Source organism: Rhinatrema bivittatum, chromosome 8 (genome assembly GCF_901001135.1).
Source record: "Rhinatrema bivittatum chromosome 8, aRhiBiv1.1, whole genome shotgun sequence".
Taxonomy (NCBI): domain Eukaryota; kingdom Metazoa; phylum Chordata; class Amphibia; order Gymnophiona; family Rhinatrematidae; genus Rhinatrema; species Rhinatrema bivittatum.
In genome coordinates this window covers 271,076,025-271,088,601 of record NC_042622.1, presented here as the reverse complement: position 1 = coordinate 271,088,601, position 12,577 = coordinate 271,076,025, and the positions used below count along the sequence as shown (strand labels likewise).

At 50.7% G+C, this 12,577-nt stretch overlaps 1 protein-coding gene across 10 annotated transcripts in view; it reads left to right on the top strand.

Moving 5' to 3' along the window:
• The window catches only part of LOC115096379 (scaffold attachment factor B2-like), a 184,515-nt gene that overhangs the window by 35,652 nt on the left and 136,286 nt on the right, over window positions 1–12,577 (top strand). The window lies entirely within an intron of this gene.

Sequence of the window (12,577 nt, the reverse complement as noted above, 5' to 3'; positions counted from 1 at the left end):
AAATGGGTTTTATTCATCCCTTCCAGCAGATGGAGGTAGAGAACAAAAAAGGCCTTTAAGGCTTTAACTAGTTTAAAAAAAAAAAAAAAAAAGGGTTTCTGCTTTGCAGTGGCGGCTCCAGTTTCGGCTGGGCTGCTGGTCTGGCAGGGCAGTCGTTGGGAGCGGGCCTGGTGGTACTTGGGAGGAGAGGGGGACCCCGGCAGGGGGGCAGGTACCTCCAACTTGATCTGTCTGCTGTGCCGTTCATTTTTGCGCACTTTCTGGCGCATCAGCGACCCTCTGTGCACGCCGGCAGGAAATCTCCTGCTGTCAGGGGGCCCGCTGCCGTTTTCGGCCGCGTGGTGCGCCCCTCCCCCTTGCGGGCCCGATCGCTTTTCCGCGCGGTGCACTGCAGCATTCTTTAACTTTTTAGATTTAAAAAAAAAAAGTAAATTAGCAAAAGGAAGTTGAATGGCAGACAAACAGCTCGAGCAGGGTTGCTGAGCCTGTGGGGGTCGGACGGCCCTTCTTAATCTCTTCCTTTGTACCGAGTGTGCGGGGGGGGGAGGAGGCTTCAGAAAGGGTTGTGAAGTCCCATAAGCACTCCAGCGCTGCTGGGCTCGTTGGAAGGGAGTAGCCATGGCCGCGAAAGCGGAACCAGATAGGGTGGACCCCGCCCAGAGGGTCTGGGGGGGCCTCACCACCTATTCTATCTCCCATAGGCCAGCCACATCCAGAAGACTGGGGTGGTTTGGGCCCCAGTAGCCCCAAGCGGTCTTCGGGACCCCCCGGGGGGTTTTCGCCCTAATTTGTCCTGTTGCTTCATGAGGCCTTCCTGGCTAAGCAGGCTGGGATGTCAGGGGTGCATGTTGGTTCGGCAGACTCGGCAAGGAGAAAGAAATTGCTGTCTAAGGAGCCAGTGTATCCTGGCCTGTGATGGCCGCCAGGCGCGTTTGGAATCAGCCTTGGACGATTCAGATGAGTCTCAGGAGGCGGATGACATGTCTTCGGAGACCGAGAGGAGGATCAGCTGGGGGACCAACATATGGACCCGGCAGGTTCTAGACAGGATCTGGGAGCGGAGGCCCCAGAGGCAGAAGGTGATGATCCGAGAGTGGTCAGTCTCTTTCGGAGAGAGGAGCTTCGTCTGCTTATCCCCCAGGTGTTAGAGTTGGAAGCTAAGCTCATGCTGGAGAACTCTGATGCTGAGGGAGATAATCTGATGTTGGATGGCCACAGGAGACCCTGTAGTGCCTTCCTGATTCAGAAGTTGATTGACCGGGAGTGGGAGTCCCCCAAATCGGGACTGCGAGTCGGCAGGGCCATGTCCAAGCTGAACCCACTGAGGCAGGAGCATTTAGATGTTCTTAAGTGGATGCAGAGGTTACCAAGAAGACTACCATCCCAGTGGCTGGAGCTTCGGCGCTGAAGGATGTTCAGGATGGGAAGCTGGAGGTGCATCTCAGAGAGCCTTTGAAGTTTTGGGTTTCGACCTGCGAGCAGCTGTCTGCAAATCTCATGCAGCGGGCCTGTTTGTGTTGGATCCAGAAACCGCAGGAACAGGCGGACTCTGGGGCCCTGTCTCTGACCCAGGCTGCTCGCCTGGAAGCCGGCGTGGCATATGGAGCCTGATGCCTTGTATGACCTGGTGAGAACCACGGCCCGGGGTATGGTGTCGGTGGCAGCCAGGCGTTAATTTGTGGCTGTGAAATTGGTCGGCTGATCTGTCATCCAAATCTCAGCTCTGTAATTTGCCTTTTCAGGGAAAACTATTGTTTGAGGATCTGGATCGTCTGAAGACTCTGGGGGATACGAAAGGGAATAGACTGCCGAAGGATCGAAAGTCGGTTCGGAATTATTTCTCTGCACGTCCTCTTTCTGGTTTCTCGACGTTTTCGGCCGGCAAGATCCTCAGGGACATTGGCTCAGAGGCAGGCTTCTCATAGACAACAGTCCTTTCATGGGACATCAAGAGGTGGATCCACCCAGGGAGCGGGTGGCAGTAAGTCCTCCCAGTGAGATACGGCAGGTCCACTCTTTGTATCTGGTAATCAGGGGCAGGTTGGCCCATTTCTATGAGGAGTAGACAAAGATAACATCCGACCAGTGAGTGTTGACCATGGTGAGAGAAGGTTGCGCCTTAGAATTTTCTCGTCCTGTCAGACTGACCTTTCTGGAGTTGCATTGTCTTTCTTGAAGCAAGCGGGCAGCTGTTCTGGAAACGCTTCATCGTTTCTGTCTGGAGGCTGTGGTCTCAGTACCAGTGTCAGAGCAAGGACGAGGAAGGTATTCCTTCTATTTCGTGGTGCCAAAAAAGGAGGGCACTTTCTGTCCTATCCTGGATCTGAAAAAGGTCAACCAGTGCCACAGTTTCGGATGGAGACGTTGAGGACCATAATTGTGGTGGTGAGGAAAGGAGATTTTTTGGCGTCCCTGGATCTCACTGAAGCTTTTCTTCATATCCCCATTTGTTGGGACCATCAAAGTTCCTCAGATTCATGGTGCTGCGACAGTACTACCAATTTCAGGCACTTCCTTTCGGTCTGGCCACCACTCCGCGCACCTTCACGAAAGTGGTGGTGCTGGCGGCGGCTCTTTGGCAGGAGGGATTCTTGGTGCATCCTTATTTGGATGACTGGCTGATCCGGGCGAAATCCCTGACAGTGTATGGCGGTCAGTGGACTGAATGAAGTCCCTCCTGGAGTCCCTGGGCTGGATCATCAATGTGCAGGAGTCATCTGACACCTCTTGTTTCCTCGAGTACTTGGGAGCCCATTTCAACACCCAGTGGGGCGGAGTGTTTCTCACAGACGAAAGGATGAACAAGATTCAGGAGCAGATACTAGTCTACTTCGTCTGCCGATGCCAAAGGTCTGGGATTATTTGCAGGTCCTGGGCTCGATGGTGTCCACTTTGGAATTGGTGCTTTGGGTGTTTGTGCACTTGAGGCCCCTGCAGAGAGCTTTGCTGTCCCGGTGGAATCCTCAGTCGAAATTGTACTTTCTGCCCCTGTCTCTGGAGTTGGCCAGGTCCAATCTGGGCTGGTGAATATCACGGAGCAATCTGGAAAAGGGGATGCCCCTCGAAGTCCCGGATTGGGTGGTGGTCACCACATATGCCATCCTGCGGGGCTGGGGGGTGGTTTCTCTGGGCAAATCTGTGCAGGGACTCTGGTCGTCGACAGGGCAAGCATGGTCCATCAATCGCCTGGAGACTAGGGTGGTTTGCAGAGCTCTGGAGTTTCTACCCTTGGTCAGCGGTCAGATGGTGTGCATTTTCTCTGACAACTCGATGGTGGCTTACATCAACTGCCAAGGGGGGTACCAAGAGCCCTGCGGTGGTGCAGGAGACTCAGCTGTTTGGGCGGAATGCCAGCTCGAGGGGATTGCCACCTCGCACGTAGCGGGAGTTGACAACTTTCAGGCGGATTACCTCAGTCGACAACAGCTGGATCCGGGAGACTGGGAACTTTCTCCTGGGGCCTGGAATCTCCTTTGCGACTGGTGGGGGACTCCTCAGTTCGATCTTATGGCAACCAGCCTCAATGCCAAGACTCAGAGGTTCTTCAGCCATCTGAGGGAGTCAGGGGCAGTAGGGCTAGGTGCCATCCGGTCTACTCCTGTATGTCTTCCTCCGTGGCCGCTCACAGCAAGGGTTCTCAGATGGATAGAATGCCATCTGGGGATGGTTGGAGTGGCCACGCCACCCTTGGTTCACGGATCTGCTTCTGCTAGCAGTGGACGGGCCTCTCAGTCTCACACTTACCGAACCTACTGCATCAGGGCCCATATATTCAGATCAGGAGGATCACTTCTGTCTCGCGGCCTGGCTTTTGAGAGGAGGTGATTGCGTGTGAAAGGATATTGTGATTCAGTGATTGCTACTCTTCTTCAAGCACGGTGACCTTCCCCCTCTTTGGCTGCTTCCATGATCTGGAGAGTGTTTGAGACCTGGTGTGGGTAACAGGGATTGGACCCTCTTCAGGTTTCCGTTTCCTATATTTTGTCCTTTTTGCAGGGGGGCTTATCTAAGGGTTTGGCCCATAGTTCCCTTCGGGTTCAGGTAATAGCCTTAGGTTGTCTCAGAGGGAAGGTACAGGGGAAGGTGTTGGCTTCACATCCGGATGTGGTGCATTTTCGAGGGAGGGAGGGTGTCAAACACCTCAGTCTGCCTTTGCATAGCATTTGCTGGAGTGGATCCTCAACCTGTGTGAGGAGCCTTTGGGTTGCACGTCGTTGAAGATGCTTATCCTGAAGGCCGTATTTTTGGTGGCTATCTGTTCAACTAGGCGGATTTCAGAGTTGCAAGCGCTGTCTTGCCGTGATCCATTTCTCCAGATTTCGTTTGACAAGATGTCCTTGCGGATGGTACCTTCTTTTTCTCCCCAAAGTGGTTTCGGCTTTTCATGTGAACCAAACCGTGGAATTGCCTGGGTATCCCGATTGGGGTCGGGATCCCTTGATAGGTCGAGAGCTCCATTTGCTGGATGTGCGACGAGTGGTGTTGTGGCTCTTAAAGGTCACTAACGCTTTCCGTCGCTCTGATCATTTATTCGTATTATTCAGGGGAGCAAGAAAGGGGGAGAAGGTGTCTAAATCCTCTGTCCCGCTGGTTAAAAGAAACAATCTCGGCGGCTTATGTCACTAAAGGGAGAGAGCAGTTCTGGTGGGACTGAGGGCACATTCGATTAGAGCTCAGGCGGCTTCTTGGGCTGAGTGTCAGCTAGTGTCTCCTCAGGAGATTTGTAGGGCCATGGTGTGGTCCGCATTACCATTTGGAGAGGGCTTTGGTACATCCCATTTGTCTGGACTGATCTGGGAATGTTCAGGAAAGGAAAATTGGTACTTAATTGCTAATTTTCGTTCCTGTAATACCACAGATCAGTGCAGAGGTGCCGAAAGACTGCTGTATTTGTTTGCAAAGCAGAATTGCCATTTGTTGGCTAAGGGTTTTTTTTTAATTACTGAATTTTTTTTTCATTGGTGGTTCCAGTTGGTCAGGGGTATCCATTTCGGAACCTTGTTTGCCCTTTGATAAATCTTGGTTTTCTTGGCTTGGGTTTTGAGCTGCTATGTGCAGCAGTTTTGTTACAAGCAGGCCTTCACTGGGTACAGCAGCTCCAGATGGATAAGTCTTTGTCAGATGTGGAGGCCCTCCAGGCTGAGCGGCTGGAAGTCGTAGTCGCCTGCAGTGCCGATGCGTTGTATGACTTGTTAAGGACCTCGGCGAGAACCAGAATTTCTGTTTCAGCTCTCAGGTTCTTTTGGTTGAGGTATTGGGCAGTGGATATTTCCTCCAAGACGCAGCTGTGCTCTTTGCCTTTTATGGGCAAGATGCTGTTGGTAAGGAGTTGGAGGACATGATCAAATCCTTGGGGGAGAATAAAGCTCATAAATTGCCTGAGGGCAAGCCGAAAGTGAGGTCTGCTGTTCCCCCGCTGTCGCAGTTTAGTGGAAATCACAGGTTTCGGGCATCCAGGTCTTCTGGTTCTTATAGGCAACTGTTGAGCAGGCAGAGCCATGGGGTCACCCCTTTCGCAGCTGCCGGCCAGGCAGAGATGGCTCCAACCAGGGCCTGGACGGTGCAAAGTCTTCCCATTGAGGCGAGGCTGATCCACTCCTCAGTTCCATTAATAGGGGGCTGGTTGGCACATTTTTACAAGTGGGCCAAGATTACCTCAGACCAGTGGGTCTTGGACATAAGAACATAAGAAATTGCCATGCTGGGTCAGACCAAGGGTCCATCAAGCCCAGCATCCTGTTTCCAACAGAAGCCAAACCAGGCCACAAGAACCTGGCAATTACCCAAACACTAAAGATCCCATGCTACTGATACAATTAATAGCAGTGGCTATTCCCTAAGTAAACTTGATTAATAGCCATTAATGGTCTTCTCCTCAAAGAACTTATCCAAACCTTTTTTGAACCCAGCTACACTAACTGCACTAACCACATCCTCTGGCAACAAATTCCAGAGCTTTATTGTGCATTGAGTGTGAGAATTTTTCTCAGATTAGTCTTAAATGTGCTACTTGCTAACTTCATGGAATGCCCCTTAGTCCTTTTATTCGAAAGTGTAAATAACCGATTCACATAGACTCGTTCAAGACCTCTCATGATCTTAAAGACCTCTATCATATCCTTCCTCGGCCGTCTCTTCTCCAAGCTGAACAGCCCTAACCTCGTCAGCCTTTCCCCATAAGGGAGCTGTTCCATCCCCTTTATCATTTTGGTTGCCCTACTCTGTACTTTCTCAATCGCAACTATATCTTTTTTGAGATGCGGCGACCAGAATTGTACACTGTATTCAAGGTGCGGTTATACCATGGAGCGATAGAGGCATTATGACATTTTCTGTTTTATTAACCATTGTTTGCTTTTTTGACTGCTGCAGCACACTGAGTCGACGATTTTAAAGTATTATCCACTATGATGCCTAGATCTTTTTCCTAATATGGAACCTAACATCGTGTAACTACAGCAAGGGTTATTTTTTGCTATATGCAACACCTTGCACTTGTCCACATTAAATTTCACCTGCCATTTGGATGCCCAATATTCCAGTCTTGCAGGTCCTCCTGTAATGTATCACAATCTGCTTGTGATTTAACTACTCTGAATAATTTTGAATCATCTGCAAATTTGATAACCTCACTGGTCTTATTCCTTTCCAGATCATTCATATATATATATATACATCGCCTCCTATCCCATGACTTTTTAGTTTTCTTAGAAACCTCTCATGAGGGACTTGGTCAAACGCCTTCTGAAAATCCAAGGCTCGGCCTCTCGGGAACCAGTTTTTCGTTTCCCCATGCTCTTATCGGCAAAAGGAGTTAGCAGTGCGAGCCACCGTTAGTCGCCTCAGGGAGTTGGGGGCAATTGTGCTGGTGCCTCCTGCAGTAGAAAGAATGGGCAGATATTCTATCTACTTCGTAGTACCAAAGGACAGTGCCTTCCAGTCCATCCTCGATTTGAAGAAGGTGAACATAGGTGCCTCGATTTTGCATGGAGACCTTGTGGTCTGTAATTGCAGCAGTCCACAAGGGGGAGTAACTAGCCTCCCTGGATCTGACGGAGGCTTACCTGCACATTGGAATTCGGCCCGAGCACCAAAGATTTCTCCGGTTCATGATCCTTGGAATTTTTCCAGTTCTGCGCCCTACCTTTCGTTCTTGCGACAGCACTCCAGGACCTTTACTAAGGTTATGGTAGTGGTGGCAGCTGCCCTTCAGAAGGAGATGGTTCTGGTGCACCCTTATCTGGATGACTGATTCAGGCGAAGTCTGAGTTCCTCTGTTGGGAGTCAGTGGATCGGGTTCTTTACCTTCTGCGATCCCTAGGATGGATAGTGAACTTGGCCAAGTCACCTGGTTCCCTCTTAGGCCCTGGAGTTTTTGGGAGCCCACTTCGACACACAGTTGGGCAAGGTTTTCCTTACAGAGGAGCAGATTCGTTCCCTCTTATCATGCACATGGCCAGGGTCTGGGATTTCTTTCAAGTTCTCAGGTCTATGGCTTCCACTCTGGAGTTAGTCCCATGGGCCTTTGCTCATGAGGCCTCTTCAATCAGCCTTATTTTCCCGATTGGATCCGCTTTCCGAGCAGTTTCAGCTTCCGCTTACGGAATTTGTGTGTTACAATCTCTCCTGTTGGCTCGACTTGGACACTCTTCGCCGCAGAGTAGACCTGGCAGTCCCTTCCTGGACAGTGGTAACCACGGATGCTAGCCTCTCCGGTTGGGGGGCAGTCTGTCAGAACAGATCAGTCCAGGGGCATTGGTCAAGGACGGAGTCTTCGTGGTCCATCAACCGGTTGGAGACCACATCGGTGCACTTGACACTCCAGCCCCTCCTTCCTTTGAAGGGGAGGACAGTCAGGATCTTGTCAGACAGTGTGACAGCCGTGGTGTACATAAATTGCCAGGGAGGCACCAAGAGCAGAGTTGTAGCCCTGGAGGCCCGGGAGTTGGTCAGCTGGGCGGAACTGCATCTGGAGAGGATAGCAGCTTCTCATATTGCAGGCTCGATAGATGTTCAAGCGAACTTTCTCAGCAGTCACCAGCTGGATCCCGGCAAATGTGAGCTGTCAGAGGAAGCGTATCACCTTGTATGCTGCAGGTGGAACTAGCCCTGCATGGACTTGATGGCAACTTTTCGCAGTGCCAAGGTTCTTTGGTCATTGTCGAGAGCCAGGGGCAGAAGCGGTGGACACCCTGGTCCTTCTATGGCTGTCGGATGTCCTATTGTACTTGTTTCCACCGTGGCCTATAATCGGCAAAGTGTTGCAACGGGTAGAGGCCCACTGGGGGGGACAATTCTTGACACGCTGCAATGGCCAAGGTGGCCATGGTTCACGGATCTGGTCAACCAAGTGGTGGATGGCCCCTTGGTTTTCCGCTCCTGCCAAATCTCCTCCATCAAGGTCCCATTTGTTTGGAAGGGGCAGATTGCTTTTTGTCTAGCAGCCTGGCTTTTGAGAGGGGGCGCCTGAGGCATAAGTTATTCGGATGCGATAATCGCTACTCTTGCAGTCCAGAAAAACCTCTATGTCCTTTGCTTATGTCAGGGTGTGGGGTGTGTGAGAGTCTTGGTGTGTTGATTACAAAATAGACCCTATCCATGCCTGATGTTTTAGCCTTTTTGCAAGATGGTGTAGCTAAAGGTTTATCTCTTAATTTGCTTGAAGGTTCAGGTAGCAGCTCTGTTGTCTTCGGGGTAGAGTGCACGGCATTCACTTGTCAGCTCATCCAGATGTTTTGTGCTTCCTTAATGGGGTGAAGCACTTGTGCCCTCCCATCCAGAGTCTGTGCCAGTCCTGGAGACTCAATCTGGTTTTGAGAGCCATGTGTACGTCACCTTTTGAGCCTCTAAAGCGTGTGACACTGAAGGATCTTACTTTGAAGGTGTTTTCTGGTCCCTATTTCCTCTGCTCGGAGGGTGTCAGAGCTTCAGGCCTTATCCTGTAGGGAGCCCTTCTTGAGGATCACTGATACTGTGAGAACGGTTCCCTCCTTTCTGCCTAAGGTGATTTTATCTTTTCATTTGAATTAGTCCGTGGAATTCCCTTCCTTTCTGGCTTCAGATCATTCCGCTCCTCACTAGAGATTTGCAGCGCTTGGATGTGAAGCGAGCACTTGTGCGCTACTTGGAGGTTACCAACAGTTTTCGCCTGTTGGACCATCTTTTTGTGCTATGGAATGGCCCAGGAGAGGGCATAAGGCTTCTAGGGCCTCTATTGCTCTGTGGTTGAAGGAGGCTATCGGTTCTGTGTACACAGCTCACGGTCGACAGGTACCTGTGGGTCTTCATGGTTGCAAGCAACCTCCTGGGCCGAGTGTTGTCAAGTTAGGGCGGCTACTTGGAAGTCTTTACACATTTGCCAGACATTACCGTCTGGGTGTCCAGGCCCCGGAAGCAGGGGGTTTTGGTGCCTGTGTGCTTCGAGTGGGACTCTCGGGGTCCCACCCAGTGTAAGGAAGCTGTGGTGTACAACCCAGGAGTCTGGACTGATCCAGGTACGTACAGGGGAAGGAAAATTGGTTCTTACCTGCTAATTTTCGTTCCTGTAGTACCACTGATCAGTCCAGATCCCTACCCATTTTGGGGATTTGGAGAGTCCGCTCGGTCAGTGTTCAGGTTCTTGTCCGGCGCAGGCGTGTTGTGCAGGCAAGGGTTCCTTTTTGATTTCAAAGGTTTCTCCTCCCCTCTGCTTGTTTGGGGAGTATTGTACATATTTCAGGTAGTTATGATTTTCTATTCATCTGGCTTGGGTACTGTTCAGTATTGATGGACTGCAGGTGGCACCTTAATGGGCAGTGTCAGTCAAAAACTTCTCTCTCCATCTGCTGGAGGGGAGGCAAAACCCAGGTGTCTGGACTGATCCATGGTACTACAGGAACAAAAATTAGCAGGTAAGCTCCAATTTTCCTGTTCCTGACCAGGAATATCATATTTTTGGTGGCGGTCACATCCGTGCGCAGGATCAGTGAGCTCCAGGCCTTCGTGACTTATCCACCTTACACTGTTTTATCATTTATTTTTATTTTATTTAACAGTTCTATATACAGATGTTCATTGGTGATATCACATCAGTGTACATTAAACGCAAAAATACGCTTGGGAGGCGCTTGACAGAACATGATAAAACGTAAAACATATAAAGCCTAGAACAAGGGGAAACATGCAGGACTATATATTAGGGATGTGAATCGTGTGCCATATCGTCTTAACGATTGAAATCGTGTGGCAGGAGAAGAAAATCGTGTTTGGCACGATTATTTCGTTGAAAAATCGTTAAAAATCGTTTTTTCCGATTAGTGCGCACTAACGGAAATTGATACAATTTGACACTTTTCAGGTCAGTTAAGGTCAGTTTAGGAATGAATATGTATTCCTATTGGCTGCCCTCTTATTTATTCATGTTACCAAGGTTCCCACTGACAGTATATGGGGGATGGGAAATGGAAACAGTTGGTAGCTTGACAAAAAAAGTAATGTGATCAGTCAATGTGACTAGAACTTGTGCCCTAACCCTGATACCAGGGGTGTTGTGATCTTCCTGCACACAGTGCCCTATCCCTATTAATACCAGGAGTGTTGTGATCTTCCTGCACACAGTGCCCTAACCCTGGCACCAGGGGTGTTGTGATCTCCATGTACACACAGTGCCCTATCCCTATTAATACCAGGAGTGTTGTGATCTTCCTGCACACAGTGCCCTGACCCTGGCACCAGGGGTGTTGTGATCTTCATGCACCCAGTGCCCTATCCCTATTAATACCAGGAGTGTTGTGATCTTCCTGCACACAGTGCCCTAACCCTGGCACCAGGGGTGTTGTGATCTTCCTGCACACACAGTGCCCTATCCCTATTAATACCAGGGGTGTTGTGATCTTCCTGCACACAGTGCCCTAACCCTGGCACCAGGGGTGTTGTGATCTTCATGCACCCAGTGCCCTATCCCTATTAATACCAGGAGTGTTGTGATCTTCCTGCACACAGTGCCCTAACCCTGGCACCAGGGGTGTTGTGATCTTCCTGCACACAGTGCCCTAACCCTGGCACCAGGGGTGTTGTGATCTTCCTGCACACAGTGCCCTAACCCTGGCACCAGGGGTGTTGTGATCTTCATGTACACACAGTGCCCTATCCCTATTAATACCAGGAGTGTTGTGATCTTCCTGCACACAGTGCCCTATCCCTATCAATACCAGGAGTGTTGTGATCTTCCTGCACACAGTGCCCTATCCCTATTAATACCAGGAGTGTTGTGATCTTCCTGCACACAGTGCCCTATCCCTATTAATACCAGGAGTGTTGTGATCTCCAGACTGGCTGGGAGCAGGGATGCAGCTCTGCATGGATTACTGGGACAGGCAGCCCCAGACTGGCTGGGAGCAGGGATGCAGCTCTGCATGGATTACTGGGACAGGCAGCCCCAGACTGGCTGGGAGCAGGGATGCAGCTCTGCATGGATGACTGGGACAGGCAGCCCCAGACTGGATGGGAGCAGGGAAGCAGCTCTGCATGGATTACTGGGACAGGCAGCCCCAGACTGGCTGGGAGCAGGGATGCAGCTCTGCATGGATTACTGGGACAGGCAGCCCCAGACTGGCTGGGAGCAGGGATGCAGCTCTGCATGGATGACTGGGACAGGCAGCCCCAGACTGGCTGGGAGCAGGGATGCAGCTCTGCATGGATGACTGGGACAGGCAGCCCCAGACTGGATGGGAGCAGGGAAGCAGCTCTGCATGGATTACTGGGACAGGCAGCCCCAGACTGGCTGGGAGCAGGGATGCAGCTCTGCATGGATTACAGGGACAGGCAGCCCCAGACTGGCTGGGAGCAGGGATGCAGCTCTGCATGGATTACAGGGACAGACAGCCCCAGACTGGATGGGAACAGGGAAGCAGCTCTGCATGGATTACTGGGACAGGCAGCCCCAGACTGGCTGGGAGCAGGGATGCAGCGCTGCATGGATTACAGGGACAGGCAGCCCCAGACTGGCTGGGAGCAGGGCTGCAGCGCTGCATGGATTACAGGGACAGGCAGCCCCAGACTGGCTGGTAGCAGGGATGCAGCTCTCCATGATCCGTGATCTGGTGGCCAGTGTGGCTACTTAAAAAATACACTTACCAACAATCAATTACCACATATATTTGAACTGTGTAGTTCCGGCCAGGACCACCTTTCTAAAATGCACAGTGATTGGCAAATTCAACATGCACTAGCATTTCACATGCCTGCTAACAAAAATAATAAACGAACAAGTTCTAGTACATGAGTGATGATCATCATGTTACTTTTTTTGTCAAGCTTCCAACTGTTTCCATTTCACATCCCCCCAACCATTACCTCAGTGGGAACATCAATAGATAAGAGCACAGCCAGCCAATAGGAATACATATTCATTCCTAAGTGACCTTTACTGACCTGGGAAGTGTCAACAATTTGTATCATTTTCTGTTGGTGTTCGTGAGTTTCCAGTTCCATTTCCCATCCCCCCAACCATCACCTCAGTGTGAACCTTGGTAAAATCAATAGATAAGAGGGCAGCCAGCCAATAGGAATACGTATTCATTCCTAACTGACCTTCAGT